Here is a 26846-nt window from a genome sequence, read left to right on the forward strand (position 1 = left end):
CGAGTAAGGAGAAACAGCAGTGGCTAGAAGGGGATCGGGTCTTGTTGAGTAGGAAGGCCAGGCCTTGAACAAATATTGAAATGACAGAAGGTACATAAAGACCATGTTTTCCCTTTGGCTGTTAGCAAACTGTTCACTCATAGCCTGTTTGTGAAATGTATGGAGAGACTCTGAACTCCAGTCTTGTCTGTGAACCAGATTTGCTGTGAGATTTTTCTGTCAAAGATGCATTTGGGTCCTTGCTGCAGTAGGGGCAGGACAAGGGTATATCTGTGACCAACCTTTTGAATCTTGAAAGGGTAATTTCATCTGCCACTTACATCCTTGCAGAGCCTCCTTGGGGGCAAATCTTCCAGGAGAGCACTGTTGATCAACAGTGTAAACAATGATAGTGTAAACAATGAGGAAGACTTTTCTGAGGATAAAAAATTCCCAGAAACTGAAGCAGGGCCCAGAGTCCTTTGGAAAGCCCTACATATAAATATCTTGTTTAGTTAGTCTAATAAAGGTATTACTAACAGTGCTGCTTGGAGGATTTATTGGGGGATTTCACTAAGACAGTGTTAGCAGTGGAATTATAGTCATTCTCTGGTAAGACCTTGTCAATGCGAGAGAAAATAACATTGATCCAATCAGAGATATTTTACAGGATCAATGTAATATTCCTTTGCATAATCACAACTGAAGGATTATGGGCCTGTGCTGGGAGTGATGAAGGATCACTTGACAGATCACAGCCTCATTTGTTCTCATCGTTTTAACTGGTGAAGTACGGGCAGTTTTTAAAAGTGTGCATCTAAATCCCTGTGTCTTAAATACAACAGAACTCTTTTGGGGCACAGGCTTTATATATTCAGTCTATTGCTTTTAGACAATATTTTGGGCTGCATACATTTTTCATTGCTGAGCCCTTCTGAAGCATCTTGGTATGACTTTGAGACAATTCCCTCTGCAATCCAGGAAACCGATGTAGAGGAAATGGGAAATGAGGCCCTGAGGTGGGCAGGGAGGAGGAGAAGACAAATCAATATACAGCATGAGCCTTATAACCCAAACATCATAAGGGACTCAGAATAAGTTTGTCTGACTGAGTTTTGGATAGTGCAGCAATTCCTCCAAGGGGATAGGAGCATTGCAGACGACAGTGAATTCAGGAGGCTCAAGAGCATACTGTGGTGTGCTGGGAATTTTTTATCCTCACACAAGTCTTCCTCATTGTTTACACTATTATCTTTGCATTTTTCAAGATCCCAGGACTGCTCCATTGCTTTAATGGCAGCTTTGTCACGCATTGTGGAAGGCCTAAATCCCTCTACTGGCTGCAGTTTCTCAGATATTCCCTTGGCTTTAGTGAGGCTTCTTCTGCTGGGGAAGAGAAGCAGTGTGTTTGATAGCTTCACCACATTTGACTGACTGGTTCCTTTGGATTTGCACATACATCTCAGTGAAGGATGGAAGGGGAAAATGGTGGCTGAGGTGCAGAGCAGTGGCTCAGCTCACTGATAATATCAAGTGCCGTTCAAACTCCAATCTTGTGGTTTCAGATGACTTCAACTGCAGGGCTGCAAAAGTTATCTGGGGAAGAAAAAACAGCTATTACAAGTGACATTTAAAATTAGGTGGGGGACAGCTCTCGTGAAAATACAGCAGGCATTAGCTTGTTTCCATCGGGGCGAGGACAGATAACTGAACATGTCCTGTCTGCCCTCATGGGCAGAGTATAGCCTGTATCAAAGCACACAGCTTTGCTAGGAGGCTGTGACTAGCACAGCACATGTGTACAGAGCAGTATGTGAGAGGACGCAGGAGCCTTTTGGAATTATCCCCTTCAAACAAGTTCAGGCCAGGGACAAACCCCTCAGGAGTCTGTGGTCTTTGCAGCTTTGCCTTGACCAAGAAGCATGGGAAGGGGAGGAGCCGAGAGCAATACAGGCAGGTTGTAGCCTCCAGGCAGCACCAGTGTGCCTGGCAAAGCCACCTTGTTGGCCTTGTCCATGGAGGCTCATGTTTGGCAATGCAGGTCTTCCACAGCCATCACTGTGGGGCAATTTATGGAGGAAGACTGGTTTGACAGCTCCCCCTTGCTCTGCCTGGTGCCTCCTGTGCCCTGTGGCAGGTGGTGGGGAAGCAGCCACCCATCCCCTCCTTGTGCACACTGTGACTCCCTGCACTGCTACACCTGTGTGGGCTCTTGGTGCCCGTGGGGAACTGCTCCTGCTTTGCTGATGGCCATTTCCATAGGACCTGGGTAACTGCCTGTAAGCCCTGGAGCGTTGCCATGGGTCTGGCACTGTGGGTGGCTCCAACACGACAAAACAGGCTTGGGTTGCCAAAATCATTAAGTGAGAGTAACTGTGATGCCGTTTTATTTTTTTTTCCTTGCTACCTGGAATAATCAGTGATCAGATTGCTTCTACAAAATGCAACACCAGGAAGTAATGGGTGATAGTAATCACTTACTGTATCAGCTCTGGCCACTGCAGCCCTTGGATGAATTTATATCCTTGCAATCCACGGCTGCCAGTCTGTTGTTCTTGCAGTGAGCCTGTAGAAAATCCATATTAAAATGAGGTTAGGGGTTGAGACTTAAACCAAGAAAAGCATGAACAATCAGAGCAAATCCAGGCTGATAGTCTGTTCTTCGTTGTGCAAGTTTAGGATGGACCCTTATATGTGATTTTTACTTTTAACTCTCAGTTTCCTGGTGCTGATGAGCCTCCTTAGATCATGGATATTTCTGGACTGTGCATATTTTCATGCTACTGGATCCATAGGCATATGATGAGCATACCACTATAATTTGCATTTTAAAGTAGTCTTAAATAAGTTCTCATGTCTGCAGCTGGGCTTTGAGAGGATCGTGTTCCCTGGAGTTAGCCTAGGGCAACGTGCTGAAGATCACACATAGCTTTTACTCTGTTCCTGCTGAAGCAAAACTGCTTTTAAGTCCAGGGGAGCAAAGTCAGCCTTGCTGAAGTCAGAAGCAAACATGCCTTTGACTTCAGTGGGACACAGCTTTTGCCCAGCATTAATTTTTGCTTGTGAAATGTCTCGAGGAAGAAATGGAGAAAGGCCTTCTAAACCAAACCTCCCAGGGACTTACTAATCACTCCTTCTTGCACAGGTTCACTGCCATGTGAATCCCCTGAAATATTACCTTGAGTGGAGCAGGAAGTTTGCCTAGAGAAAATGACCTACATACAAGGCAAGTGCCACGTAACACTTGCAGTTAACATTTTATTTGTTAGTGTAATAAAAGCATGTCAACAATTCAGTCTTGCCAAATTCCATTTGCCTCTTTGGCTGGGATATGTATTTTTTTCCTGAGGAGAGAGTAAAATTATGTTCATTTGTTTCTTTACTATGCTCCTGGCAAGGAGGAAGATTTTGTGCCTGGGTTGATAAATAAATGTTTGAGTGAATTTTTTGAGGTTGTTATTCTGAACTGCTGCCCAAAAAAAGTTCAAGGAAAAATAATCTGAGACTTTCTATCAATTCTTATAACTACCTTTGCAAATAAATATGGTAGGTCTTTCCTAGAATAATCCAATATGCCTCTAATATCACTACCTCTGCAGAACTCATTTCTTTTGTGAAAACTGCAAATGTAAACATTCCTTTTCAACCAGTGTCACTCACAAATAAATAACGCAGATCTTCCTTGATGCACGTTGTGTCAAGAAAACAATTTCCATCCTCTTATGCTTGTGACTTTTTCATTTTTCCCAGAGGGATTTGCAGTCATTACGAGTCACTTTCCATTTTGACTTGTAGCCTAAGCAGTTGAACACGAGTGTGAGGCTTCGATAAAAGCTGCTCTCTGCAGTTAAGTGCGACCCCGGTTAATGAGCAGGTAAGGTCGGGCCTTTGGATTTTGACCTCTTTCGGGGGGCTGATCTTCCAGGCTGTTACACAGGCTGGAGAAGCACACCACAACGTCCACATCACCCAAATTTTTATACCATCCCGCCACAGTAGCATCTGAACAGTGATGTGCACATCTCCAGAAGGAAATAGCGGCTCACAAACTGTCTGGAATAGATACACCGTGTATTATTAATTACCCAGCTGAAGTATCTGTAGTAATATTCGTACTATGGGCTCTGTGGCTCTATTCCCCCCATCCTTTTAAGTGCTTCATTTGAACATTGTCATTTATTTTAAGCTGCCTGGTGACGCGCAGGCTCGAGGAGCTTAATTCTGCTGTAGGCAGGGGCAGTTGGGCACTGGTGCGTACGCAGTCCCCGCCGTCGTGAGGGCTTATTCAGCAAAATGGCCGGTGCGGGCAGGAGATGTGTAAATCAGCGAGTGCTGCAAGAAGAGCACTTAATTGAAGCTTTATCAAGTGCCTGCAGAGCTGACCTCTGAGCAGCAGCTGAACCACAGTTGGGATGGGAGCGAGCCAGCAGCTTTCACTGATGACTAAGCCCGTGTGCTGGGAAAGGATTTGCTTACAAAACTTGCCTGCTTTGCCCATGGGTGGCAGAGGACTGCATAGCTGGGGATGACTTAAATCATTCTGCTTAACTCAGTTAAATTGTTCCTTTCAGCACAGATTCATAGCTTTCAGTACACTTTGATGACTCTACGGTCGTGCAGGGGTGGTTTAAGTTAAAGCCAGGCTGCCAACTAGCAGGGTCAGCACAGTTCTGACAGCACAGGGGGTGACAGGATGGCATGTTCAGGCCTGTGAAGTCTTTTCTTGCTGGTCTGGCATTGGAAGAGTAGATCCAGCTTGTTTCCTATCCCTTCTGCATGAGCATCTCCCTGCTCTGCATGTCTGCAACTGCATATTCAGAGACAGGTAAATATTGAATAGTTGTAAATATTTGCCTGTTGAGAAATGAATCCCACTGAACCACACAAGTGTGTTATCCAAAATAAAGCCCTGAAGGTTGAAGGCAAAAGGAGGAAGAGCTGTGTAACGTTTCACAAAGCTGAAAATAATGAAGAACCAAATTAAATTTGAAATAAAATCTAAACAATTTTATCAGGTAATTGGGAACTTACTGACAAGATTCTACTACATGTCTGCAAAAAAACTTGGTGCTGTATGTGAGAAAGAAGACTATATTGTTAAAAATTGCAATAACTTTGCTATGAGGGGAAGTAAAACTGTCAGGAAATAAAAATTGTGAATGGGCCTTTTCTCACATACAGGAAGAAGAAAAGCAAACACACTGAAATATCTGGAAATCAGAAACCTGGAACGATAAAAGCTATATAGGAAAAGAAGTACAAGAAGGGCAAGCTGTGTGTTGCTGTGTCAATACAGGAAGCAATGCTCCAAAAGCTATTAAAAACCAGACTCTTCCAAGTAAATTATTATTATGTATTCTGTAATAGCAAAGCATATTAGTGATGGAAATGCTAATAGTATTTGTCTTTTGCCCAATGGAAATGATTAAGAAAACCTGTGGAAATAAGGATCTCTTTGATAATGTTTAATTAATAATTTTTATTCTTCTTTGGGGGAAAAAACTAGATGAGATATTCTTGCCACGTGATGACAACAAAATACTTCTTTCTCCAGCAGTAACTTAGACTGACAGAGCAGTTAATAATTTCGGTCATTTTAATTTAATTGATCTGAATAATTTGATACCAAGCATTTTAAAAGAGCTGGTTAAGAAATGTCCAGACTTAATTCCTATAAATGGTGACTTTTAGAATTTGTCAGGATACTGATGAAATATCAAAGACCTAGAAGAAAGTTGATATCATTCAAACTCTTGAAAAGTGTAAATATAACAATACTAGAAAAAGTAATGTAGCAGCTAATGTAATTAATGAATAAAGTAATAAAGAATTAAATACAGATATGCTAACTAATGCTAATCAACATGAATTTATAACAATAGATCTCATTAAACTAATTTTTGTTGATAAAGGCTTTAGCGTTGATTGAATATTCCTTCTCTTCTTTTAGGCACTTGAATGGGCACCAGATGAAATTTTGATTAATAAGCTACAGAAATCAACATGATGCACATTAAATGGATTTAAAAGCTGGGTAAATTATGGAGTTTAAAATGAAATTTTCTATAGACATAAACCAGATTTCACAGGGTGTTACAGGTAACAGCTCTTTGCATTAGGCTAGTTATCATTTTTATTAAAGAACTAGAAAAAAAAATGACAAAGTGGTCCATGAAGTATATTAATAATAGTTTGGGAAGTAATGCAAACCAGGTAGCTCTGTGGAAATGGCTGAGGAGGGCATGCTTGGTAATGCAAGGCTTATGGAGCTCAGCCAGGCAAGCTCAACAAAGAGAAGATAGAGGTATGGCTTTATCACAGGCTATAAAACTGCATATGGAAAGGCAACCTGCTCAGAGAGGACTCAGTATCTAGCAGGCAGTTACTGGGTTCATTGTGAGTGAAAGGGTGAGGTTAGACCAGCTGAATTTGAATGAGATATAAGGCCACTTCCCCCCAGTTAGTGGGGAAGGCATTAACCCCAGGAACAGCTTGCTCTCAGAGGTGAGAAATTCTCCATTGAAAACACCTTGAAAACTTAGATTGTATCTTCTGAACAGAGTTGAATTCAGGACAGTCCCATGGCCTCTACTCTACTGGGCATCTGAATGAATGATCACATTTATGATTTAACATGGAAGTTGTGGCACTGGACAAGGAGTGCCTGACACTCCTTATGTGTCAGCCAAAGGGTTTTCTGCCTTTCCTGAATGTAGATCAAGACTTGGAGTATTTTATGTGTCCAAGTATGCAAAGCCATAAACAAATCCACTTGAAAGCACACATCCCTTCCATACTTTGGGTAACTTGGTGGATCTGGTGTCACAGCAATGCAATAACCTTAGGAATGCTCTTAATGCAGGGCCATATTCTGCTGCTGCTCCAAGATCAAGCCAAAAGGATTTTATCAACTTCAGCAGCATTTTACTGTAACATAACTCAGAACTGAGTTTACCCTGACAAGTCAGCACTGCCAGTTGTCCCACAAGAAGGGATGTGTTGGGTGATGACAGGAGCAGGCAGTACAAGAAGGAAAGAATATAAGGAAAGTTAGAGAGGAAGGATAAATGCAGGAAAACTATTAGAAGCTTGTCAGAGGCTAGAAAGCAGAGAAACAGGAAAGCTGTTTTTTAAGCCATGATTTTGTGAACATAAGAAAAAGGAGGAGAAGTATTGCACAAAAGCAGGGAAATTTGGGAGACCAGAAGAGAAAGAGCATGTATATAAAGGATGGGGAGAGAGAAAAGGAGAGGAAACAGAAACATGTGTGTTAGTCTTCGTGATCTTCTGTTACTTACTGAATTATTTATTCTGATATTTGCTGGTATCTTCCTGGCAGCCATTTATTGTCATGATATAAATATGAGCAGAGCCTGTTACTGCTGTTTCTGGAGGGATTTTGATGTTGAATGGCAATGGGCACCTCCCCCACCAACCTGCCATTAGGCGATTATGAATTATATGCCAAGTGCCTCTAATAACTGAAGGGAAAGGGCTGCTCAGCACATTTGGACTGTAAATCTCATTTTTTTTCTCTTTTGTAGGTCATGAAATGCAGCCCTCTTCTAACCCCCCGTGCTCAGACCACAAGCTCCCTCTGCACACAAATTCCTCAGCCTATCCTCTGCAAGGGTGACATTTCACCCAACACTGAACCCCTCAGCACCCTGTGGGCTTGAGATAAGATTGTTATTATTATTGTTTTAAACACAGACGTGCTGCATCATGTCTCTTAAAAATTCCTACGTAGATGTTACACCACATGGGAAAGCAGATTATTAAAAAAACATATTTGCTGTATTTCAATTAAAAAGCAAGAGCTTGATTTTGGGTTTTTTCCCCCCTCATAGTCTGCAGAAAGACCCAGGGTACAATTTGCAGGGAATCCACCCTTACTGGCCAAAACGTCGTAAGTGTTCACTGCCCAGCCCTTCTCAAGTAACCCATATAAGAGAACAAGCCCTTTTGGGCCCCATATATAGCTCCTGAGCTCCTACATCTCCTGCCCCAGGCACCTGCATTGCAGAAACAGGTTCTTGGCTGCTGCATGAAGAGCTGGTGGCCTCTGGAGAAGATAATGCCATGGTTGCGAGAAGTGAAAAGAAGGGAAGAATCCCTTAAACATACATTAGCTGAACTTTTTGCTTTATGATTGGAGTTCTTTAGTTATTATTCAGGTCATGGATGGTCAGTTTTTGTTTCCTGCTGTACTGACATTATGGGACATGCAAGTCAGACCTTGTTTCATTTTGCAAGAGTGAACAAAGTTATGTGAATTGTTAAAAGGAGAGGACACAGGTAAAAGGGAAAAAGAAATTAAAATTACTCGGTGTTTGCTTTGATTTTGGGATAGGCCATTTCTCTCTCTGGGGAGAAATTCACTTTTCTAAACAACTTTAATCTCTCTTAAATCCTTAAAATAGAGCTCTGGAAGTGACATGGCACATAGGCCTTGCTACTGGCCAGTTTCACCTTATCATATTTGCTCAGAATATTTCCAGCCCAGCAGCGTCACACTGCTGACAGCCCTGCACAAGCTCCAAGATATTTCCTTGCTTGCAAATTAAGTTTTCCCAGCAAGACACCCTGCTACTTCAGTTATCATCAGTGGGGAACGGATGTCCTAAGGGACTCAGAAGGGACTATGCAGTCTCTCACCCATGGGTTTTAACTTGACCTTGTTCGCATCACTAGTGACCAAAAGTCATTACCATAAGTGGCTTACGTGAAATGTATTGGTCTCAGTCAATTATTAGCAGACAGTTGTCTGCATTACCAAACCACCATCACAAACGGAGCTTTTTTTGGGAAATCTTAAGCGTAGTCAGGGTCAGTATGGCTGGACTGAAACCTCAGCAAAAGCGCAAGGAGAACAGGCTTTAAGTTTTGTGCTTATTCACTTTCAATAGAATGGAAATAACACAAGCTGTAAAACAGCCGTAAAAGCTATTTCAGGTCTGCATAAATTAGAGCAGTCTCTGGGGTTGCTCTGACTTAACGCATGGGATGGTCGCAGTCCCCAGACAGCCTCCATCTTCAGAAGACACCAAGGTGGCAAAAAGCCTCTCTGGCAGCCTCTGCCCCACCTCTGCTGAGGCAGAGCAGAGACTGGCAGCCCAGGCTGTGCTCAGCACATCGGTTTTTGGTCTACACAGGGTATCACACTGTGGACAAATAGGGATGCTGCCTGGTCTTTCCGAGCCATCGAGCATCATGGGCCTTGCTGTGACTACCCAGAGGTACTCGGCTCTGCTGGGGTACAGATGGGGTGAGATGCAGAGCCAGAGCTGTGGCCCAGGAGGAGGGAGAGCAGTTGGGCTGTTTTGCTTGGAGCTATAGGCAGCTGATTTTCAGTCTGGGGAAGGCTTGCAAGAACTGATATGGAAAGTCAAAATAGCTGATTTTTCTCAGAACCAAAACACCAGAGTAGACATTCAGTTTGAATCAGCTGAAAACCCCTGTTTGGTAACTGAGATATTTAATTTTGATTGTGATTTATTTATTCATTTATCTTGGGAAGCGGGTATTGACTACTGCCTGCTGTTAACCCCCCAGAGCCTTCTCTCTTTCACCACTTCCTCTCCCCAAGCCCTGACAGCTGAACTGTGCACAGCAGTGGAAAGTGCCTTCTTGGAGGCCAACTGTTTGCCATTACTTCATCATGTCTTTATGGCTTTCCTTACAGTGGGGGAGAGCTTTGCTCCATACCTGCACTCTGGCTGCTTCTGCAGCTGTGTGTAGTATTACAGTCATGGGTACAATAAAATTCATCTCAAAACATTAAAACTGAACTCCAGCATGAGATTTCTAGCAAGGGTCCCAGCAGAAAGCCTAGTCCCCAGTTACGGACAGTGTATCTCATTTTGAGTTGACTACCGTGGTAAGGAGAAAGACTGCCTCAAAACATAAAATCTAAACAGTGAAAGAATTATGGAGGTATTCTGCTTTCCTTATTTTGCCAAGAAATTCAGATTGCCTTGGCTGCAATTGCACAAAAATCTGAGCTAGAGCTGGAAGTGTGTCCAAATATCTTGACCCTTAGTCTTATGCCTTAGCTATAAAAGCATCCTTCCTTCCTAAATAGCACAATGGTCTACCCAGGGAATGAAGAGAAATGAAGACTCTCATCTCCAGTATTATAATTCCGAATAAAGCCTCCAGTCAATGTGATCAGACAGAAAAAGGAAGGATGATGTCTCTGTGACATGGTTGAATTACTGGCATTGCAGAGCTGGTCCAATTTTTTTTTCATAAACAGTAAGCTTATGAATTTGGGGCAAAATCAGAGACTTTTGTGATTTTTTTGTCATGTGTAGTGACAAAATAGTCACTGCAGAGTTTGAGGGTAAGGAAGAGTGAAGGGAAACATAGAGGTGAAAAATTATTTTTTTTTTCAGCACTACAAATATAATTTTGGAAATTGTGACAATTTTTAGTATTCTTAAAGTAGACTTTAATTTTTTATGGAATATTTCTCCAGGAAAAATTGATCCAGATAAAAATATCAAAAACCAGAGCATTTCTTTATGGTTTGACCAAAACATTCTGAGTTGACATGAAATGAATTTCCTGTCTTATCATTTCACTAAAAAGTTTTAAAAATTTTATTCAGTTTGATTCAAATTTAATTTTTCTTGATTTTTCTATTTAGCCAACTGTATCTGATGCATCATTCTTTACTAAAACAGCATCTTAATTTTTGCTAGTTTGATCTTGCACACTTGAATGTGAAAACAGACAAAAATTATTTGAAAATTAAATGCATTAAATTTTCATAATGTGTAACTTTATTATGGATACGTAAATATTTCATCCCACTTTGGTTCCTTTAAAATAATCTCCAGCCCATTAACTCTAGCAATGGGTCAGGTAAACATCTTGACCTTTATCTACTCAACTTAGAAATCCTATAAATAACTTTTATTGGTTTCTGTCCTCTGCAGCTATATGTAGTGTCACATCTAAGAATGTCGTTGCCCCAAACTGGCAATTATCTTTTCTAATTTTTTCTTTTGCTTTCTTTTTCTTCTTACATTGTTTATAAAGTGCAAAGACAAGAAAAGTCAAAAGAAAGGTCTTCATTGAAATAAAGGTAAAATCCTGCTGCAGACACAAAAGTGACTTTGGAGAAAACTTACATCACCAGACTCCGTATTTATTCTCTTCAGTGACATCCAGATCAAATTTACTTGGTTTTCAAGGTGATGTTTCTAACCAGCCAGCCCTTAAACTCAAATTGGGATCTGAAAGTCAAGCTGTGTCCTTTCTGACTCATGCATAATCATCTCTAATAAAGTTTCTACAGGCAGGATTTAGCTGACAAGTTGGTGTTTATCATACACAAGACAAAAGAGATTAATCCAAGCCGTTCATCCATAGCTAGGCTGACTCTTCAGCATTAATTGGTTAATATGTGCTATCTGTAAAGCAGGCCAGAACAGGATGATCCAAAGAGCAGATCTCCTAAGATGGACTTGGTTTTATGTAATGCATAAATCCATCACAAATGCATTTAATTTTAACAAAGTATTTCTCAGACAAACCCTCTGGGATACTAAGCCTGGAAGAATTCTCTTTTGCCTTCCTTCCTCCCAACTTTTACCCATTCTCTAGCTTGCAAAGCAAAATGTGTTTCTGGGATCAAAAAGGGGAAGGAGGCTATGGGTGGGGCAAGAAAGGAATATGTGGGGGTCTGCTCTGCAAAGTGATCGGCTGGCCAATGGAAGATGCAGGCAGATTTGGGGTTTCCAGTCCTGTAGTTCTCCTTGTTGGGAGAGCTTGTTTCCACGTGGGGTTTGGCACATGATACTGAACACCCTCCCAAGCTCCTTGACATGTGCATTCATGTATTTAATGCACATGTGGCAGCCCGACATGGGCTGTGACAGAAACCACCAGTGATCTGTGCAGGAAGTTGCAGTCTTCCATCTCTCCAGGTTGAGGTGAGGATGCAGTTTAAGCTTGCTTTGAGGTCTCACCTATTTTTAATAAGTGTTAGGTCTTGTCTTAAATGTTACTTTGGTCCACTTGTCGTGTACATAACATGCTGAGTAGTCAGACAAGGAGGAGGGAGCTGGCCAGGGTGCAGAGTTAACAAGATATCTCTGCTTGAGAGGGCTCTTGTCCTTTCCCTTAACCATACTTATCTGATGTCTGATGATGAATGCTGAAGGGAAGAGTGGATGTCACCTGGATTTTATCCTGTCACCAGGGTAGCTGTAAGAAACAAAAGGAAGCATATTCTGTTTGAAGAAGAACTATTCCCCATGAAGTAGGGGGGGGGAACAGATCATGCTTATATGAAGCATTGCTTTGCAACTAGTGCACTAGAGCAGGAGAGCAATGGCTGGTCTCTATTTTCTGATTTGTGTGAGGCCACCTTAGGAAGCAACTTCACCCTCCTGAGCCTCAGCCTGTTCACCTTTTAGCAGCAGAGATGCCTCCTTTGCAGGGCATTTGAAATGTGTTAGTAAAGAGTGTGCAATTAAAGGAAAGAATATTACTGTCACAATACTATTCGAGTTACTCAGTTTCTGTCTGGATAAAGAAGAGATTTTTGTTGACTTTTCTAGCAGATGTGTGGCCAGGTTTTGTCTCAGCAGAAATGGCTGTTGGCTACTGCCTTCAAACACCTACTCACCTACTAGTGGCTCAGTCTGGGGCCCCTCCGTGTTACATCAGTAGTGTTTGAAATGCAGAGGGTGTCCCTTTGGAAGCTGCCAGGGCTTCCTTTGGATCACATTTTTGTGTGTCACGAAATCACTCTCCTAATGGCCTGACACAGTCTGCCGCCCTGCGGTGTGACAGTCTGGGGCTGTCACAACCTTTCTTCTCCATCTCCATACTGCTATTCTTCCTGCTCCTTTGATCCCTGCTCTTCTCTGCTCCCTTTTTTTCTGTCTCTTTCCCTTGTCCCATTTTGTTATTATTAGTCTTGTCCTTTCAAGCTAGCCTGTTACTTAACCTAATCTTCATCTCCTGCCTCTTTTGCATTGACCCTGTGTCTTCCCATGCAAATTGTAGCATAACTCATAAGGTTCCCTATCTTTGAAGAACCAGAGATGGCCAGCACGCAGCAATCGTGGCCTCTCACATCAGGAACACACAGGTAACTGGTTACTCAGGGAGCCTCAGGACAGTGAGCGGGCAGCAGTCAGTCCAGGGTAAGAGAGGAGAATTACACCTTACCAACAAGGCAAGGTTGGGGCTTTTTCAGAGGGCTGGGGGATCCTCCTCTATGTACCTGTTCATTTGTCCCATGTATGAGTTGGGTGACTTTGAGTCCCTTGCTCCAGTACTGTTTTCTCATTGTCTTCTGAATCTCCTGTCCATCTGTCAGCAAGACTTTGTACCACATGTCTCCCTGTGATCCTGTCACAGATTCCTTTACCATGTGAGTGCAGCTATACATGATCCAAGGCTATAAAATTCTATATGTTGACAGGGTGGTGTTGGGTCATGGGTTGGACTCAGTGGTCTCAGAGGTCTTTTCCAACCTGGTTGATTCTGTGATTCTGTGATATATGGTGATGGATGCTGCTCCACAGTGGTCTCAGGACTGTGTGATTGTGGGATTTGGTGATCCTTTGCTGTCCTAGCAGTAATCTCTGTGCACACAGAGACTAAACAAGAATTTATGCAAACCAATTTTTTCTTTGAAGCAAAATGCCAGGGAAACTTCAGAAAATATGTCAGAGCCTTCTTTTCTGATTATTATAGTGTATTCTGATGCTCCACCTATTGAGATTTTTCTGATTGTTTTTTACATGATCTCTGTATCTCTACTAAGGGACAAAGCAAGATACAAAAATAATCTCGAACTCATGACTTTCAAAAAGAAGTAAAAGCCTGGAGATCAGCTCAGAAACTCAGGATAGAACATTACACATTAATTTGCAAAGCGGTGTTTGCACTGCATATACGGAACAAACGTATTGCAGCTCAGGGTGGTAATAGATTAATTCTACACAGTTCTGATGCATACACACCTAAAAGCATCACACCCAGCCTGGCACAAAACTTGAATAGCAGTGTCTCTACAAACTGAGAGGAGTTCAGAAAAAAGCAACAAAAATTATTGAGATGGCTTCAGGATTGATTTAGGTGGAAGGATTAGGAGTGCTAAATGTGGGTATGAGATGATGAAGGCGGGGATGCACTAAGAGACTACAAATATTTGGTGGGTGTTAATGCTAAGATGAGAAGAGCTACTTTGTGTGATTCAAAGGGGTATATCATAAGAAGTGACACAGAAGGAAGTGACAAATTAGTCTGAAAACTACAAAGAACCTTCTGCTGTCAAAACGTAGTACTTTGTTGTCAGTGAAGTATCTATAGAGGTAGGTAACAGGCCCTGGAGGCAAAATTTGGGAGGCTGTTCTGCATGGAGTCAACTTGCACCAGAAGAGAGGTGAACTGGAGATTACCTGTTCACTTATCTGAGACAGCTTCCCTCTACAACACATTTTGTTTCTTCCACACTATCAGTTTCTTTCCATATATTCTGGCAATATGCCAAAGTGTTGACTGGCAGTTATGAGATTATAGATACTGATCAATTCTAGTTACATTTGCAAAAATTAATATTGTGGAAAGTTGTGAAGGTTACAGTCATCTGCTTCATTAGCACCATCAAAGAAGCCCTCTAGTGCCACAGACCTTGTAGGGGCTTGTTATCCTTTTACACTTGTGAACTTCTAGACTGACAGAATACAATAATCAAGAAATATTAAAAATATCATCTTTGTGAATGCACTATTCATTCAACCTGTCCTCTTCTAACCCAACACATCTAATTTGCATATTAATTTATTGCTACATGGTTATGACTTCCCTATTATGTTCCCCGTGAGTGTACAAATTTCAGAAATCTTGTTAACTTAGCCCAATCTTCCAAATGTTTTAGATAAACATTTAGTCTAAACACATTAAAATCTGGCCATCACGTGCCTTGCCACACAGTTAAGAAGAACAAAGGTTGCTTGCTTTGTTCTTCCATTGTGCTGTTTCACAAATCTCTTCATTGCCAGAGGCCCAGCTCTTCTCTGCCTGTGGTGTAGCCTCTAGCAATAGCCCCCATGAGCTCAGGGGTGAGATCTGTGTTACTGTTAACGTCGGGTTTCTTCCCCAAATAAACTTCAGACTGCTTAAATTTTGTTCATCTTCAGCACAGCGGACTGTTTAGATCCAAGGAAGCAGTTCTGGATCAGACCTTTGGGCAGTGCTTGCTAAGTATTTCCAGAGGGCATTTTCAGCGAGCATGACACGTGCCTGGGCAGTGCTGCAGGGCTGCAAGTGGGGTGTGGACTAGAACCTGAGGAGATGAGCAGGAGAATGCTCATATTGGCTGTGTGTGCCAGTGGTTTCTGGAGGAGTGAGGCGAGTGAGAGACAGAAGGCACAAGTGTCCTCCAAGGGCCTGTGCAGGGGTGGAAATTTTGGGAACTTTTCTCCTGTTGTTTACCTGACAACTCATTTATTTCAGTGGCTATTTACTGCTGGAGGGGGACATACATAAGGCCCCTAGCTGTTAATTGCTTCTGCCAAAAGAACACTGTAAATAATCCTGGGAACATTTATGGGGGGATTTGTTTGCCTTTTATCAGTTAGGAGTTTTCCTGAGGGAAAAGAGATTTACATTTCACTGAAGCCCGGCCGTCGCAGGGTCAGATCCTGACTGGACGCTGGCAGAGCCACTTGCAGTAGCTGCAGTCCCTCAGCCCGGTGATCCCCACTGCGGGCGGCCACTGAGGCACTGGGGGGGAGCTCCACCCTAGGCGAGGGTCCTGCACGTCTCCGTGGGGAAAACAAGCCCTGCATGGGGCTGGTGGCAGCATGGCAGGTGCAGCTCGCCCTCAGCAGAGGCACTGCCAGCTGTGGGCAATGACAGGCCCTCATCACCATCATTGGCACCACCTGGGGCACCCTCAAACCCGCCCCCAAGGGGGTATTTCAGCTCAGCCTGGGGTTGTCAGTCCTTTTCCGAGCTCTGCTGAGGGTGGTTGTCTGCAGCCCCGTCTCTGAGGGGTGCCATGGGCCTGGCTCCCTCCCTGTGCTGATGAACCCTGTTACCAGCCCCCTACGTTCAGTCTTGTGGGGCTGCACCCCTTGTAAGGCACTGCCTGGCATTTGAACAAGGTATGTGTGTGGCTGGGTACGTGTAGGGCCTGGTTTTGTGTGCCTGGAGTTCCCTAAGGCTGGTGGGAACTGGTGCTGGGCTGGCAATGTGAGTTGGGGAACAAAGGTTGCTGTGGCCTCTGCAGGCCAAACCAGCAGTGTGGGCTTTGGTGCCCTCCTGGAGTGGGTGCATCTCTCCTTGCTGGCAGACTGTGGGGAGAAAAGCAGCATCTGGCTGTGACCCCTCATGTGCCTCAGAGTGAGGTGGCATCTCCCTGAGGTGGGGAGCTCCCCTGGTCTAGGTGGTGGCATGGGACATGCTGGTGCTGCAGGTACCTCCCCCGTGTCTGCATGGCTTGTGTAGCTGTCAGCTGTGCAGCCTGAGAAAATGAAACACTGCATTACCTTGGGGATGACGTGGCATCTTTTTCTTTCCTGATTCTTCCCTTGGCCTGGGGAGACTTTCTTGTTGTTTAGTGGGATCGTCACCTCTTAGGAGTAGCTGGGTGGGTTTCTTGCCTGAGCCACCTCAGGTGGTGATGTCCCCCTGGAAGTGCCAGTGCTCGAGCTGGGTGATGCACCTGGGGCAGACCTGGCTTGTAAAGCAGCTGTGGGTTATCCTGGTAATAAAACCAGCTACCTGTGAAGTTGTGCCTGTGCAGGCTGGCTGTTCAAGTTCTTTATTCTCAGTATAAGGAGGCTGTAGCCCAAGACCTTCCCCTGAAGCTGTCCCAGCGCTGGCAGGGTGTGATGGCTCTGAGCTTGTGGGCCTGAAGGGGAGCAGGGCCTGGTGTGACTGGGCCTGTGGAGTTGCTGAATGAGCAGTGAGGGAAAAGTGCTCCATGTATGTCTAGTCTGTGTTTACTTATGAGTAACTGGAAGTAGATTTAAACAAGCAAAGAGTTCATCAGCACTTTCCTAAGACAAGGTCTTAGTTCAGGAGCCAAATGGCTCAGGAAAAATGGATTCAATTGAGTTAATGGGACCAATCATGTTCTTTAGTGTTGTGTTTTCAGTTTGGGATTTTTGAGTGTGGAGTTGGTGACTTGCAAAGGGGAATGGGAGTTAAAAGCTCTCACGCTGCATCCTTGTTTAGGTGTTTACCCAGCAAATACTGCTGTGCTCAATTTACCTCCTGTGTGTAGTTTCATTTATTGTACTGATGCTGCTTATGGGGACAGTTGCTCACACAGGTCCCCGTGTACTGGCACAGAGCCTTGCACTGGCCAACCACAGGAGTTTGTGCTTTGCTGCAATATGTGTAATTATTCAGCTTATGACTCAGTCAGCAGTACTGTATGTGTCAGCATGTAATTCTTTGCTGCCTTAAAGTAATGGTCTTCGACCAGTGGTCTAAGAACTATTTCGAAGGGTTTATGAAAGATAATGAGAAAGATGAGGCTATTGTCATTAGGCTTAAATTCATTATTTGGGGGACCATACGTCTGTTTTTATAGGTCCATGAGTTTAAATAGGATGAGACCCACGGCTCTAACAGCTTTCTTACCTTCTCATAGTCCCTTACATAGTGCAATAGCAACACTTCTTTTTTCACCCAGAGTAACAATTAGCAAGAGTACTAGGTTACACTTTTGTAGAGCAAATTATCACCAGGAAGCTATAATGGTAGCAGTTTAATTGAATTGATGTTTTATGTATTATAAGTGATTATATTTAATGAATTCTATTATGGTATGTATCACCTTGTCTGAGATTTTAGGGGGTAACTGCTACTTTGTGCCAGATGTTGCTGAGAGGAATATTACAAATGGCAATAGTATAAGAAAGGCCATCTCTTTCATGAAGGATTTACATCTAAAATCTAGGTTGTAATACTTTCATTGATACCTGAATTTCATTCTATGCGTTACTTGACAACGTCCACTCCAAAGGTGCAATAAAGTCAATCTAGCTTTAAAAAAAAAGTTGAGATTTAAAAACTGTACATGATCGACAAATATCAGCTTAATTTTTATTTTCTCCTGGTTATTGATCAATAACCAGATATTCAGGGTAGGTTTTCAGCTGTCCTTCAAGAGTATAATTGCTTTATTCCTGGAGCTGAGTCTTAAAAGTCAAAATACTGTGGGAAGTACTCGTAAAATATAAAAGGTTACTGCTTTCCAGTTGGAGCATAATGTAGAATTTGATGGTATGCTTTTTAAGTTCTATAGTCTTGTCTAAAAAGATCATTTGCCTGGGAAATACTGCTAAAGTTGGGGTTGGTGGGACCATCATCTACACTTTGTGATTTTTCTTCAGAAAATAATCTAATAAATCCTACTCTGAAGAACTGCAATACTTGCTTTTGGATTTCATTTTTTTGTGTGACTCTTGTATATCCAAAAGATATGAGGCCCATGAGCCTTTTCAGCTTTATTTTGTGTGTCCACATTTATCTTAAGTGGCACACAGGCACTGTGATGGCAGATTGCACAGGGGTATTTTTATTAGGAAAGCACAGTAATACGAATAGCTGTAAAATTTGTCTAGACAGAAGAAGAGAGAGACTAAAATAGCAGTGGAACATGGGCAGGAAGGAACAAGATACAAGTGTGTGTGTTGGCAGGGGGAGTACACAGGGCTGCTTATACCTTCAGGGCAAATCATCAGGAGCACGTTACCGCTGGTAAAGGAAAGTCTTGAGGACAGGCAGAGTCCCAGGGGTGAGAACTGTCTGAAAAATGAGGCAGCTGTGGAAAGGTAGTACCAGACTTTTTAAGTAGGGGGTTTTTTGGCAGTTCAAGATACTCATTTTCTTTTGTCTTTCCTCCATGAAATTTCAGTGACATCTTCATAAAATCTTTCAAGTTGTTATAATGAAATTCGACTTTTCTAACAGTTATATTGAAATTTTCGGAATTTATTCCATGAAAGAGTATGTACAGTAAGGGAAGTAGGTAGAAATAAATAAATAAAAAAACCCCCAACAAACAAACAAACATGGAAGACTTAGTTTGGTTATGAAAGGTATTTTTTTCTTTAAGTTCAGTGTCCTGGGATCCAATTCACCACTGCCCTCTATTCATTGTCAAGAGATGCTTCACAGATGTGATGCCAATGCCCTCATGGGGGGGGCCTTGCTGTTTCAAGCCTGGACTCTGTTGCTGTTGGGCAACAGATAGAATTTTCAAGTATGTTATAAGTGTAGGAGAGGTCAAAGTATTAGAGTAACCCAGAACTGTGGATAGCTGTTGCCTGGCTGCAGAGCAGTATTTCACTTTGCTATCGGAGTAATACTGAGGGAAATCAAAGAGCACTAAAAACTGGGACACTGGGATGATTGGCTTAGGAGTTAATTTTTTTTTTTCCCAAACTGAATCGGTAGGGCCAGATTTCAGAGCTTTATTCATGTTCAGTAGTAGCCCCATTAAAGGCACCTTCCTTCTCCTGAGTTTATATACAATTAAAAGGATTACTTCTGAGAGCCAGATCAATATCTGGTATCGAAATCTGGCTTGTACCCCAGCAGAAAAAATGGAGGGAAAGACAGATCATCAAATTCTCTGTGGCTCTAGTAAGAGCAAAGTTTAGAGACACACATAGAGGAAATGATTCCTGATGAGCTGAAATGTAAAATTTTAGTTCAGTACAAGACAGAATTCTGTGGTGATAAGCTGTGGAATTGGATTCTGAGACAAATAGTAAATGCTGGTTGCCTGAAGCTTTTAGTTTGTTTGAAGAACTGCTTAAAACCATCTTCTGCAGTGTAGTTTCATATATTTATTTTAATTCCTGAAGTGGAGTACAGCTTCAGGAAGGGAGCAGAGGAGTGCAGGGCCCATGTTAGTGTAACCCCAACGCTTGATGCAAATCTTTATGGTACACCCTTTATGGTACTAGGAAGAAGGCAATAGATTCCTGGTAAATATGCATTTTCCAAATGCTGGGAGTACTATAGGGAATATAGAATAAATTGTCATTTTTTGAATTTCAGAAAATTATGCTTAAATTAGAAGTTTAATACCACTCCTAGAGGGTAAGGATATGTGGAAAAACATCTATAGCTTAAAGGCTTGCCTACTTCATTGGGTGTGGGCAGAGAAAGTGAGTTCCAAAGCATGTTCTCAAGTGGAAGGTTTGGTATTTGCAACTTAAATCACATGGCATTGTGTGTTTCCTGGGAGGGTGATTCCTGTAACCACCCAACTGTTAACTGTGAGAGTGCAATTAAAAATGTATGCTGTGTTTGTCAGCTGTTTAAACTACTCAAGCTGGTTACATAAGGTGAAGAAATTCATTACATAAGTTACACCATGAATTGCGAATTGTTTACTTAGTTGTGACAGCCATAGCTTAAGATATTTGTAGGCCGAGAGTTAGTCAGCGAAGACATTTATGAATCATTTTGAATAATGAATAAATTTCAGACTTTATTTGCAGCCTGTTAGCAGACAATTAACAAAGAAAAAAGGATAAAACTTGTCAGAGTTGTATTTAAATTACTCCGTCTGCTCCAGATTACTGACTTAAGCTGAGTAGCTGGGTTTGTACTATTGACTAAATTTGGCAGTTCATATCTTGCTGTAAAATTCCTGAGTCATCTAGACTTTTGAATGTTTTCATGTCTAACTGTATAATTACACTGAGAAAATAGAGTAACTACATTAATAAGGCTTAATTAAAACACGCATATGTACAAATACTCATGTATATACAAATGGAAGTACCGAAACTTCTGTGTTCTCCTGACTGAGCAGCAGACTCAGTAGTACTCTGCTGTGCAAATTCTCTGTAAACTGTGTTTCAAGTCTTTTTTTCCTACATTGGTACAGCATTCAAACAGCCTGGTGATGTGTTAGCAATTTCTCTAATTGTAAAAAATGTTGGTGTCTGAATTTTCTTATTTAACCTCCAGCTTTTGCAATAGAATAGCTTGTTCCAGTTCTGGAAAAAAAAAAAAGCTATATTAGTACTGAGTGGTTTGCCTCCAACACAGTGTACTGAATTTTCTGCCAGTATGATTTTTTCAGGGGAAATCTTACCTTTATTGCAAAAATAATGTGGAAAACCTTTTTTTTAATATGGACTACCCCTTGAGTCTGTGTTCTTGGGATTTTGTTAACTCCAGGAAAGTCTTATGCTATGGGCTGTTCACTGAAGAACCTTTAGTGTGAGGTGTGAGTAGTGGGAGCCACGTGCTACAATGATAAAGATCTCTGTCCTGTTTTCCTGAGTTGTTGGCTAAATAAACTAATTCTGTGATCCTCTGGCCTGTGGGACAATGTGGGATCTGGCTGTGTCCTTCCTTCCTCACCTCCGGCCCATGAGAACTCATTAGAGGCACCTGAAGGTCACTGGTGCTGACAGTCTGTGGTCTGGCTCAGCTGCTGGCTTAGTTGAGGATTATCAGTTCATGGATGCCTGGATCTCCCCTCTCTTCTCTTGGCTGAAGCTTTTGGGGTGATTGACAAATACAGAGATACTGTTGGCTAAAGTATGTTTTCTTGGAAGAAAAGTAATTCTGGGGCTGGAATGGCCACAGCAAGTTAGCTGTGTGTCAGCAGAGCAGCGTGAAGTTGTCCTAATATAAAATCACCTCTAGCTCTGGCTCTGGTCACCTGTTTGATGTAGTTCTCATGTAGTTTGGTACTTTAGAGGTACCTTGTGGTGATTAATGAATGTTTATCATTCTGGAGATCTTCCAGAGGAAAACATTTAATAACTACACAGGAGTGTTATTGAAATGCACTTCACTGTATGGCAGGGGCAGATTTATGTAATTGTTTCTGTAATTGCTCGTGAATGGATATCCCTGGCAAGGGAATGTCTTAAGAACCTGACCCATGTCAAGACTTCTGATGTCGGCATGTGTGTGGGCCACACCTGCTTTCAAAGGTAGGAGTGACCTCTGCTTCACTCATAGTTCAGAGCCAAAGTCACCCCGTGAAGGAGGCAATGAAAATATTGAGAAAGGTCTACGTGGTAGAGATGTGTATGGGGAAAACAAGAAAGAGAAGAAGTTGGCTTTAGTGATCAGAGTGCTTGAATCCTGCCTCCTAAAATGTAATGGAGGCATTCAGAGATTGAGGACATAAACTTGAACAGCTCCCTACCTGCCAAATGCTTCTTGCCTGTCAGGGAAATAAAGCAGATCAGCACAGAACTTGGATCTCTACTTGTTACCTGGAGTGAGTTGGGCATGGGGAGTACATAGTCTGAGTCAGGTCCTCAGGGTTGCCCAGATTTCACCTGCACTATCCACCTATCAAACATAAGAAGGAAATTTTAAACACAACTGTTGCCTGTCCAAAAGTCAGTTGTTGCTCCAGTCTTACAAGTACTGATATTTAATGTGAGGGAACAGGGAGCATTTCAACCAGTGAAATATATTGGGGTTTTTTGTGGTTTTTTTTTTTTTTTTACTTCAGTACTTTCTAATCATACCAATGGATTTTGTTTTCCCCAAAATAAAGTAGTTTGCAGGCTTTGTGTTTCCACCCATCTTGACTAACTTATTTTAGCAAGGTAAGCTGAAACACAATTTCCCTTAATATTGACATTCTGTTCTCCACTGCTTTTTTGTAGTATTTTGTGTAGATTTCATCGTGAATGAAAAAATCTGTTAAACAAACCAAACAAAACAACAGCAGAAAAATGAAACTGAGGCAAGTATGTGAATCAGGAATAATTTTCACATCTACAGCAGAGTGAAAGAAGATGCAGTTTGTTACCAGGCAAAGTAATTTCAGAAAATTTTTTTACCCTTCAGGAGAAAACACTAATTAAAAGTGTTCCCTGCTGCTCTGTTGTAGAAGGCAGCATAGCTCCAATGCTCTTCAGAAGGCTTTGAATGGCTGTGCTGAGCAAGTCTTATGAGTGGGGAATGGTGGCTGTAGTGGAAGGGAGGCTAGAGGTGATTGATCCATATTAAAAATGTTAGCTGAGTAGAGAGTACTTCAAATAATGTAGTGTGGTCGTAGTGACAGAGTATAGAGGAGAATTAAAATATTTAAGTACTCATGTGTTTTTTTTGCCTGCTCTCATCCAAGAAATTCAGATCATTCTTTCCATGTTCTCCCAACACCTCTGTGTAGGAGGACTAGGGAGAGTTGCTGAATCAGTGTAGTCTTTTCGCAGGCAACTGCTGTGTATAATCCCAGCCATGAATGTCTTAAGCTACATGCAAAAAAGTAAAATTTTTGCTCTTTTTCCTTGGCTTCCACCAAAAAGTGGGACTTCAGAGGTTTTTTTAGGTTTGGCTTCAGCCTTAACCTGTCTTCTCATAGCCCATGGCCTTGCCCTGTTGCTGTGAGTCTTCTTTGCAGCTCTTGCCATCTGTATGAGCTTCTTCTCCCTCACCAACTTTCCATCATCTCAAAATATGGAAGAGGATATGCCCTTTGTCCCTTAACTCCTTTCCATACCTGCCATTATTTATTTGCCTCTACAGGGTATTTTGGGATTTATCATGGAGTGCATGCTATAGCCAAGTGAAGTCAGGTTTTGCTCCAGCTGCTGGAGTAGATCTTTGTTTGCCCTTAAAGAGCAAACAGAAGCAATGGATGTACTTTAGGTATTAAAGTTGTCCATTCCTTTCAGGCATAACTCTTGTGCTAATTAAGATGCTAATATTAACAAATCTCATGAATCCATTTCCTGTGGCTTTAGCAGGTGTGTTTGCTAACATCTCACAATTGGATTGTGTTGTAGTGAATTTACCTACCTAGAAATCAAAGTAGACCACTTAGTTGAATTTGGTTACTACAGTGGGACTTGAGTTGGTACAGAGAAACTCTGGTGATGCCAAGTGATGGAGCCTGTGTACCTGTCCTACCCTGTGTGAGTCAAAGGCCAAATACTCAGATATTGTCTGGGCACAAATCACAATGGCTAGAATAGTTTCTAGAATAGTTTCTGCACTGTTTATCCGGACACTTGCTTCAGTTTAGACTGCTTATGGGAGTGACAGAGGATGTGTGAGTTTCTGGGGCAGTCAGAATTCTTTCATATGGAATTTTCTCCTTCTTGATGCTCCTTCGCCATTGTCACAACTCACTCACTGCTTAACTGCCTCCAGCTGCAGCTCACTGGCATGGATCAAAAAATTGGGTGGTTTGTAAGCTGAGAAAAATACAAGTATCACACTCTCAAATTGACATTTGACAAGGAAGAGGGCTGAAAAAGGCTCAGTAGTGCTGCTTGTAAATGTATGAAAGAAACAGGCAGCCACCTTGAAAAGAGATTTGTTGTCTTGCCAGGAAGCCACAGGGAAGGAAACCAGCACAAGCTATGTCCAGTCACCTGAACATCACTCAGCCACAGTTAGTTGTGTGATAGCTTTGCAATAAAACACTTCAGTTGCCTGTGGTCTGTGAGCTGCTCTATTCAGAGCTTTAATTCTCAGAGAATGGGATTTTTGTTTTGACTTCATGGTCGATGGTTACTTAACACAGAGAGTTCTGCTTGGGGAAGAGTGTTAGTCATGCCAGAGATGTGTTGGAAATGGAGAGAGATGCAGAAGGGGGAAACCTTAGTGGTGCTGCATTTTTCTGCTCTCCTTAAAACAAAATGCTTTGATCACCAGATGAAGCAACTAACACAATAGTTCATGTTGATTGATACCACTCAGTCATCAGTCCACTTGGCTTCTGCAAAGAACATTAGTGCAGCAGCACTGGCAGAGCATCGATGGAAGTTAATTTTAACAGTAATTTGGAGCCTGGGTTATTTCTCTCTTAAAAGGCTTTTATACATGAAATAAATTTTTATTGCTAATTCATTTCATTATCATCTAGTGTGGCTTCATGCTTATTAGTGCAGTTCATTCTTGCTTTTCTGGAACAGGGAAAAGCTACTGCCCCCTCCTAAATACTCATGGCTTGTGGGTGTTGTTTGTAGTTCAGAGGTGAACTGCAGGGCTAAGGAAGCAAAGGCTAAACCAATGAAAGAGAAGTTTGTTTTTCATCTTGCAACAACCTGTAGTTCTTCCAACTGGGTCATTCATGACACAGGAGTCTGGGCCTCCTTGCCAAGACACTCTGTGGAGTCTCTGGCAGGACTGTACTCAACTTTTCTTGTTGTTCTCCTTCTGAGTAATGGGAACAGTATATAGCCCTAACCCTAATGAAAGATACTGTCAAAACCTTCCATTGTGCTTTTAAGTGATGTGGCAGAGCAATACAGCTCATGTGTGAATGCCTCATCTCCCTGCCTGACTGCATCCCTGATGCAGCACAACTGCACATCCCTGCAAGTATGAGGGTACCTATTTCTGACAAGGCACTCAAGTGATTATCCCTGTCCTTTCTAACTCTAGGCTGAGGATCCAGCAGGCACCAACATTCTCCAGATAGAGATAAGCAATAGACTATATATAGCATAGCTTAAAAAATAATTAAAAAAATCTCCTCATAAATATTCTCCTAATAGGAGTATCTGTGGTGACGTAAGTCTGCTCTTCTCCTGTTAGAAGAGAGACTGGCATTCTTCAGCTATGGTGCACAAAGGCCACATGGTATTACTCAGATTCACTTTATAGGATTAGGAATAATAGCTGAAGAGAAAACATGCTCAGCTTGATGTCCAGAGCAGCATATTTGGGTCTCTGGTTCTGCAGTGTCAGTGGTGAGAAGCTGCAGAACTGTCTAGTGCTGAAGTGCTTCATGTATTATGTTACTGCCATGGGTCCTCTGCAATCATTTGAAGTAACCCCTCCTTACTGATTTTGTACTTTGTGGCATGGAATCAGGGCTGCAGAATGATCAAAACCTCAGACTTAATTTATCCTAATTGGGCAAAAGGCATCTAATTAAATCAGTAGAGCATGTTGAGGCTCAAAGAAGGCCACAGAGGCACTCTGCAGCTTACACGACTGTGTACTACTTCCCCATGGGACCTGAAGAGTCTACATGTTCTTGCTTCCTTTTAGGGTACAGGATTCTGAGTCTTCTAAATGGCCAGGACTATTTCAGACTCTTGTTTTCTGCCCTGGTGTAATATGAATAATAAAACTAGAGACTTGTGCTCAAGGAACAACTCTTGTGGGTAGGTGAGATGTGTGGTTGAGCATCATGAGATCATTCTGCTTGGTTATGTCTTCTCTTGGATCTTGAAAATTAGTAGTATATACAGCTATTTTCTTTCACTGTTTAAGTACATCTCCCTGCCTCAGCACAAAATGATCTTATTAGGTGTGATGCTGGAGACATTCAGAAGCACTTGAAATTTTCATAAAATGGTAGAGGAATTGGGTCTGGGACAGTATTAATTTCACGATCACACAGGGCCAGGCCTCATGGGCACCTGGTCCAAGACTGAAGTTCCTTAGCATTGCCACAGGACTGCTGAAATACAATAAATATGACCAAGTCTGTAGGAAATCTAAATAGATAACCAAAGTATTTTTTCTTATTCCCTTTTTTTCAGGACAACCTAAGTGTTCTTAACTATTATAGTCTATCTGTCATGAGTACTTCATGTTTTTTTCTAAAGTAACTTATTGTCATGTAATTTCACAATCAAATCTATATTTCATAGTTGATTGTCTGTAGAGTAATGGATGAATACTCTTATTTTCCCACTCCTTAAGATAACTTGGTTATTTTCCTGTAAGAAAGATTTTTGCTGGAAGGTGGAAAATACTACCTAAAAATTTCTGTTTTCTGCCTCCTGAAAAATTCTCCACTTCTAGGCCACTTGCTCACTCATTTTGGAAAGATGAATAGACCTTAGAAACCCTGGAAGAGTTAGAGAAGAGGTTGGATGGGGCTTTGAGCAACCTGATCCAGTGGAAGATGTCCCTGCAGGGGG

At 42.1% G+C, this 26846-nt stretch overlaps 1 protein-coding gene and 1 long non-coding RNA gene across 4 annotated transcripts in view; one reads left to right on the forward strand and one right to left on the reverse strand.

The window, feature by feature from the left end:
* The window catches only part of TMEM178B (transmembrane protein 178B), a 238156-nt gene that overhangs the window by 18581 nt on the left and 192729 nt on the right, over window positions 1-26846 (forward strand). The gene's annotated exons all lie outside the window — the stretch shown is intronic.
* Window positions 189-16663, reverse strand: LOC127469908 (uncharacterized). Its single transcript, XR_007904114.1, has 3 exons — window positions 16500-16663; window positions 2461-2545; window positions 189-1575 (listed from the first exon to the last, which is right to left on the reverse strand). It is a non-coding gene; the product is annotated as an uncharacterized LOC127469908 (long non-coding RNA).

Source organism: Manacus candei, unplaced genomic scaffold (assembly GCF_025592945.1).
Source record: "Manacus candei isolate 608988 ecotype Guabito, Panama unplaced genomic scaffold, ASM2559294v1 h1tg000018l, whole genome shotgun sequence".
NCBI lineage: Eukaryota > Metazoa > Chordata > Aves > Passeriformes > Pipridae > Manacus > Manacus candei.